At 54.5% G+C, this 7,500-nt stretch overlaps 3 non-coding genes across 3 annotated transcripts in view; all 3 read left to right on the top strand.

Moving 5' to 3' along the window:
* Positions 1–3,803: 3,803 nt before the first annotated feature.
* Positions 3,804–5,696, top strand: LOC126305313 (small subunit ribosomal RNA). Its single transcript, XR_007553380.1, has one exon. It is a non-coding gene; the product is annotated as a small subunit ribosomal RNA (ribosomal RNA).
* Positions 5,697–6,057: 361 nt separating this feature from the next.
* LOC126305289 (5.8S ribosomal RNA) lies at positions 6,058–6,212 on the top strand. The gene has a single exon (XR_007553360.1). It is a non-coding gene; the product is annotated as a 5.8S ribosomal RNA (ribosomal RNA).
* A 188-nt stretch (positions 6,213–6,400) lies between these two features.
* LOC126305364 (large subunit ribosomal RNA) overlaps positions 6,401–7,500 on the top strand; it is a 4,222-nt gene continuing 3,122 nt past the window's right edge. Inside the window, exon 1 of the ribosomal RNA XR_007553426.1 lies at positions 6,401–7,500. This exon is cut by the window's right edge and continues 3,122 nt beyond it. This is a non-coding gene — a ribosomal RNA (large subunit ribosomal RNA).

Here is a 7,500-nt window from a genome sequence, read left to right as displayed (position 1 = left end):
GTGGCAACGCTGGGCAGAGTCGATACTCGCTGTGTGGTGGAAGGTAAACATTATGCGGTACATCAGTACTTTCCTAATAGTTCGGTCGTCTCACGGCACTGCTTAGTAAATGATGCAAGGCCACATATAGATGATTTATGCGAATGTCCCTATACGTGCTGTAAGACTGGGCACACAACGTGAATCGCACGTCAGCCAGACACTCGAACATGCACCACTCTCGGCCTGCAACGGAGACACACAATACGTAAACATCTGGAATGCGACAATGTCGAGTGCATCCTCTCTGCGACATTGCACCGTCGACACTATGATAACCAGAGCAGTAGGTCCACCTATAAAAGCACAATACCCCACTCCTCCGACAACTACCATTGCTCAGATAAACCAACACACATCCTACACAGAGGGGCACCAAATATCACCCCCCGCCCTCGTGTTATACCACATGAAAAATTGCAGAAGTGAGAGACACAGACCCGCCAGCCTCTTGCTACAAGCATCGAACCGACGTGACGTATCTGACGGTGACTCAGGCATCCGCGTACTGCCACCACTATCCACCCCCCCCCCCCCCTCTCTCTGCCCCCTTCCCACACAATACCAAATGTAACCAACTTTATCGCTTAACCTAACTGTGGCTGTACCACATTATCGCTTAACCTAACTGTGGCTGTACCACATTATCGCTTAACCTAACTGTGGCTGTACCACATTATCGCTTAACCTAACTGTGGCTGTACCACATTATCGCTTAACCTAACTGTGGCTGTACCACATTATCGCTTAACCTAACTGTGGCTGTACCACATTATCGCTTAACCTAACTGTGGCTGTACCACATTATCGCTTAACCTAACTGTGGCTGTACCACATTATCGCTTAACCTAACTGTGGCTGTACCACATTATCGCTTAACCTAACTGTGGCTGTACCACATTATCGCTTAACCTAACTGTGGCTGTACCACATTATCGCTTAACCTAACTGTGGCTGTACCACATTATCGCTTAACCTAACTGTGGCTGTACCACATTATCGCTTAACCTAACTCTGGTTGTACCACATTATCCCTTAACCTAACTCAAGTTGTCCCTTAACCTAACTCAAGTTGTCCCTTAACCTAACTCAAGTTGTCCCTTAACCTAACTCAAGTTGTCCCTTAACCTAACTCAAGTTGACCCTTAACCTAACTCAAGTTGTCCCTTAACCTAACTCAAGTTGTCCCTTAACCTAACTCAAGTTGTCCCTTAACCTAACTCAAGTTGTCCCTTAACCTAACTCAAGTTGTCCCTTAACCTAACTCAAGTTGTCCCTTAACCTAACTCAAGTTGTCCCTTAACCTAACTCAAGTTGTCCCTTAACCTAACTCAAGTTGTCCCTTAACCTAACTCAAGTTGTCCCTTAACCTAACTCAAGTTGTCCCTTAACCTAACTCAATTTGTCCCTTAACCTAACTCAATTTGTCCCTTAACCTAACTCAATTTGTCCCTTAACCTAACTCAATTTGTCCCTTAACCTAACTCAATTTGTCCCTTAACCTAACTCAATTTGTCCCTTAACCTAACTCAATTTGTCCCTTAACCTAACTCAATTTGTCCCTTAACCTAACTCAATTTGTCCCTTAACCTAACCCACGTTGTCCCTTAACCTAACTCAATTTGTCCCTTAACCTAACTCAATTTGTCCCTTAACCTAACCCACGTTGTCCCTTAACCTAACCCACGTTGTCCCTTAACCTAACCCACGTTGTCCCTTAACCTAACCCACGTTGTCCCTTAACCTAACCCACGTTGTCCCTTAACCTAACCCACGTTGTCCCTTAACCTAACCCACGTTGTCCCTTAACCTAACCCACGTTGTCCCTTAACCTAACCCACGTTGTCCCTTAACCTAACCCACGTTGTCCCTTAACCTAACCCACGTTGTCCCTTAACCTAACCCACGTTGTCCCTTAACCTAACCCACGTTGTCCCTTTGCCTAACATAGTTCACTGCTCGGAATCTCTGGTGTCGTTGTTATCCTCATGTAGATGTCTTGCGAGTGTTGCTTACTTTCCACATATTCCCGCTATCCACTGTCAATTGTACTGCAATAGGACTATATCGCCGCCCCCCCCCCCCCTCTGTCCCCCTCTTTGTGTCTCTGTCCTCTCAAGCTGGTCGGTCTGGCGTTTGAGTGTTAAATGAGCCTCGCAGCTGTTCAGTTGCATTCAGATGTCGACGCCCTCAGTGTACGTCGTGGTATGGTCTGTGTCCATTGTCCGCTGATGTCGTACGCGTAACCCACACGCTGTACCGATCATCGGTCGTTACGTACAGAGTGAAGTAGTGTGATACGTGTGACCGTACGCTGGCTGTGCCCAACGGTGTCGAATCTCAATTTCCATATGTTGTGCTCGATGCTACTTGTCTCGTCTCCCAATAACAGCTAGGTTGCACTGTGGTACGCCGTAGAGGCGTGTGGGAGGAACGTACGAACGCATTGTATGTCACCCTGGGTCGCTGGGGGTGGTGGTGCGGTGAGTCAGGTCAGGTCAGGTCAGGTCAGGTCAGGTCAGCGTGAGCCGTCTGATGTAGTGACGCGTGTATTCCGACTTTGTCGTATTGCCTCACACAAAGTGCTACCCTGGTGGACCGCGTTCCATATCTGGGACATGCCGCAGATGCCGGTTGACAGTGGATCGCGGAAGGGACATCGCATACGTGCGCGGGCCACCTTCCACGTGTTCTCTTCTGCACATGTCGCAGTGTGTATGTGGTCTGATGTAGCGTGTCGTGACACATGACATCCTGGCATGCAAGAATTGTTGAATTCGCAAATGTAGGTGGACATCTACGTTTACTGCCCAAGATACGCAAATGAACTGGAAATCCGTTGTTGAGCGGTTGTTCACGCTGGAGGTGAATCTGTGATGGCGACGATCGGTACAGCTATTAACCGGTTGTTTCAGCGGTACCCGCCACATCCACACACGTGACTAGGTCCATGTGGGTATGAAGCGATACGCGGCGGTGGCTTGGTGGGACTGTTCCCGGCCGGTGAAGGGGGGCCGCCCGGCGTGTTGGCCGCGCGCTGCGTGGGCGCACGCGCAACAGGCGGCTGGTGGGGGGCGCCGAGTGGCAGGAGCGCCAGCCGACGGGCCCGGCAGGCGGTGCAGCTACGCTGCGGCGCACCCTGCACGCGGCGCCTGGCGGCCAAAGTTGGTTCAGCCGAGCCCGGTGCGAAGCGCGGTGGACATCTGCAGTGTGCTGGTCTGATTGAGGACTGTGTGCGTTGAGGATGCGCCGCCGCCTGGCACTCGGCGCCGCGACGCCGTCTGCTGCTCGGTCGCCCCAGCGGTTCTCGCAGGTGGTTTGTATCGCAGTTGTGCGGACGTGTTGGCGCGTGCGCTGTGCTGGGAGAGTTCGCTTCTGCACCCAAGTGGGGCTTTGCCCTTGTGTGGCGCTGGCGTTGGAGCTGCCGGTCACCATAGGTGGCGCGTGTTGTCTCCCGCCGGCAATGCCACGACAGCACGCTCCCGGGCCTCTGTCGGCAGCGGCAAGCTCAGTTGGGAGCAAGGGTGTTCGCACTAAAACCGTCTACTCGCCTAACTCCGGGCGATTGCGCCTCTCTCGAAACCGACCAAGTACCTAGGACGGCGCTGCGCGCCGCCGGGACCTGAGAGGGTTTCGAGGTGTATCGTGCAGGGGAGCTCGGCCTCCTCCTGTTTGCAGAATAATTGAGCGGACGCTTGCGTGTTCGCGCGGGCCCCCGGGACACACTCCCGGGCGGCCGGCTGCTCAGCTCTAGTTGACGCAGCTCCCTGGTTGATCCTGCCAGTAGTCATATGCTTGTCTCAAAGATTAAGCCATGCATGTCTCAGTACAAGCCGCATTAAGGTGAAACCGCGAATGGCTCATTAAATCAGTTATGGTTCCTTAGATCGTACCCACGTTACTTGGATAACTGTGGTAATTCTAGAGCTAATACATGCAAACAGAGTCCCGACCAGAGATGGAAGGGACGCTTTTATTAGATCAAAACCAATCGGATTGGCTTGTCTGGTCCGTTTGCCTTGGTGACTCTGAATAACTTTGGGCTGATCGCACGGTCCTCGTACCGGCGACGCATCTTTCAAATGTCTGCCTTATCAACTGTCGATGGTAGGTTCTGCGCCTACCATGGTTGTAACGGGTAACGGGGAATCAGGGTTCGATTCCGGAGAGGGAGCCTGAGAAACGGCTACCACATCCAAGGAAGGCAGCAGGCGCGCAAATTACCCACTCCCGGCACGGGGAGGTAGTGACGAAAAATAACGATACGGGACTCATCCGAGGCCCCGTAATCGGAATGAGTACACTTTAAATCCTTTAACGAGTATCTATTGGAGGGCAAGTCTGGTGCCAGCAGCCGCGGTAATTCCAGCTCCAATAGCGTATATTAAAGTTGTTGCGGTTAAAAAGCTCGTAGTTGGATTTGTGTCCCACGCTGTTGGTTCACCGCCCGTCGGTGTTTAACTGGCATGTATCGTGGGACGTCCTGCCGGTGGGGCGAGCCGAAGGGGTGCTTTCGCGTCCCGAGGCGGACCCCGTTTAAATCCTACCAGGGTGCTCTTTGTTGAGTGTCTCGGTGGGCCGGCACGTTTACTTTGAACAAATTAGAGTGCTTAAAGCAGGCAAGCCCGCCTGAATACTGTGTGCATGGAATAATGGAATAGGACCTCGGTTCTATTTTGTTGGTTTTCGGAACCCGAGGTAATGATTAATAGGGACAGGCGGGGGCATTCGTATTGCGACGTTAGAGGTGAAATTCTTGGATCGTCGCAAGACGAACAGAAGCGAAAGCATTTGCCAAGTATGTTTTCATTAATCAAGAACGAAAGTTAGAGGTTCGAAGGCGATCAGATACCGCCCTAGTTCTAACCATAAACGATGCCAGCCAGCGATCCGCCGCAGTTCCTCCGATGACTCGGCGGGCAGCCTCCGGGAAACCAAAGCTTTTGGGTTCCGGGGGAAGTATGGTTGCAAAGCTGAAACTTAAAGGAATTGACGGAAGGGCACCACCAGGAGTGGAGCCTGCGGCTTAATTTGACTCAACACGGGAAACCTCACCAGGCCCGGACACCGGAAGGATTGACAGATTGATAGCTCTTTCTTGATTCGGTGGGTGGTGGTGCATGGCCGTTCTTAGTTGGTGGAGCGATTTGTCTGGTTAATTCCGATAACGAACGAGACTCTAGCCTGCTAACTAGTCGCGTGACATCCTTCGTGCTGTCAGCGATTACTTTTCTTCTTAGAGGGACAGGCGGCTTCTAGCCGCACGAGATTGAGCAATAACAGGTCTGTGATGCCCTTAGATGTTCTGGGCCGCACGCGCGCTACACTGAAGGAATCAGCGTGTCTTCCTAGGCCGAAAGGTCGGGGTAACCCGCTGAACCTCCTTCGTGCTAGGGATTGGGGCTTGCAATTGTTCCCCATGAACGAGGAATTCCCAGTAAGCGCGAGTCATAAGCTCGCGTTGATTACGTCCCTGCCCTTTGTACACACCGCCCGTCGCTACTACCGATTGAATGATTTAGTGAGGTCTTCGGACTGGTACGCGGCATCGACTCTGTCGTTGCCGATGCTACCGGAAAGATGACCAAACTTGATCATTTAGAGGAAGTAAAAGTCGTAACAAGGTTTCCGTAGGTGAACCTGCGGAAGGATCATTACCGACTAGACTGCATGTCTTTCGATGTGCGTGTCGTGTCGCGCAACACGCTACCTGTACGGCAGTGGCCGTGCGCCGCGTGCGGAACCACGCGTGCCTCTCAAAACTAGCGGAAGTGTTGTTGTTGTGTGGTACGAGCGCTGAAGCTCTGGAGCGGCTGGCCTGCGGTACCTGGCGCCTGGCGCCGGTTTTGAATGACGTTCGCCCGAGTGCCTGTCCGCTCCGGTGTGGAGCCGTACGACGCCCATCGGCTGTGAGGCCGTTGGACACAAAAAAATAGTGGAACAGGGGCCGTCAGACGCCTCAGTCCCGCAAATGCTACTGTCTTGAAAGAGACAGTGGGAGACTGAAAAGGAAAAGATCACCCAGGACGGTGGATCACTCGGCTCGTGGGTCGATGATGAACGCAGCAAATTGCGCGTCGACATGTGAACTGCAGGACACATGAACATCGACGTTTCGAACGCACATTGCGGTCCATGGATTCCGTTCCCGGGCCACGTCTGGCTGAGGGTCGGCTACGTATACTGAAGCGCGCGGCGTTTGTCCCGCTTCGGAGACGTGGGAGTGTCGTGGTCGCCTGTGTGGCCGGCCGCGTCTCCTTAAACGTGCGATGCGCGCCCGTCGCCTGGCGGTTCGCATACCGGTACTTTCTCGGTAGCGTGCACAGCCGGCTGGCGGTGTGGCGTGCGACACCTCGTACAACGACCTCAGAGCAGGCGAGACTACCCGCTGAATTTAAGCATATTACTAAGCGGAGGAAAAGAAACTAACAAGGATTCCCCCAGTAGCGGCGAGCGAACAGGGAAGAGTCCAGCACCGAACCCCGCAGGCTGCCGCCTGTCGTGGCATGTGGTGTTTGGGAGGGTCCACTACCCCGACGCCTCGCGCCGAGCCCAAGTCCAACTTGAATGAGGCCACGGCCCGTAGAGGGTGCCAGGCCCGTAGCGGCCGGTGCGAGCGTCGGCGGGACCTCTCCTTCGAGTCGGGTTGCTTGAGAGTGCAGCTCCAAGTGGGTGGTAAACTCCATCTGAGACTAAATATGACCACGAGACCGATAGCGAACAAGTACCGTGAGGGAAAGTTGAAAAGAACTTTGAAGAGAGAGTTCAAAAGTACGTGAAACCGTTCTGGGGTAAACGTGAGAAGTCCGAAAGGTCGAACGGGTGAGATTCACGCCCATCCGGCCACTGGCCCCCGCCCTCGGCAGATGGGGCCGGCCGCCCGCGCGGAGCAATCCGCGGCGGGGTCGTGTCCGGTTGCCTTTCCACTCGCCGCGGGGTGGGGCCGTTCCGGTGTGCGGTGGGCCGCACTTCTCCCCTAGTAGGACGTCGCGACCCGCTGGGTGCCGGCCTACGGCCCGGGTGCGCAGCCTGTCCTTCCGCGGGCCTCGGTTCGCGTCTGTTGGGCAGAGCCCCGGTGTCCTGGCTGGCTGCTCGGCGGTATATCTGGAGGAGTCGATTCGCCCCTTTGGGCGCTCGGGCTCCCGGCAAGCGCGCGCGGTTCTTCCCGGATGACGGACCTACCTGGCCCGGCCCCGGACCCGCGCCGCTGTTGGCTCGGGATGCTCTCGGGCGGAATAATCGCTCCCGTCAGCGGCGCTTCAGCTTTGGACAATTTCACGACCCGTCTTGAAACACGGACCAAGGAGTCTAACATGTGCGCGAGTCATTGGGCTGTACGAAACCTAAAGGCGTAATGAAAGTGAAGGTCTCGCCTTGCGCGGGCCGAGGGAGGATGGGGCTTCCCCGCCCTTCACGGGGCGGCGGCCTCCGCACTCCCGGGGCGTCTCGTCCTCATTGCGA

This window comes from Schistocerca gregaria, unplaced genomic scaffold (genome assembly GCF_023897955.1).
Source record: "Schistocerca gregaria isolate iqSchGreg1 unplaced genomic scaffold, iqSchGreg1.2 ptg000310l, whole genome shotgun sequence".
In the NCBI taxonomy this organism is placed as follows: Eukaryota; Metazoa; Arthropoda; class Insecta; order Orthoptera; family Acrididae; genus Schistocerca; species Schistocerca gregaria.
Note: the sequence above shows the minus strand (reverse complement) of the source record. Positions and strands in the feature narration are given on the sequence as shown.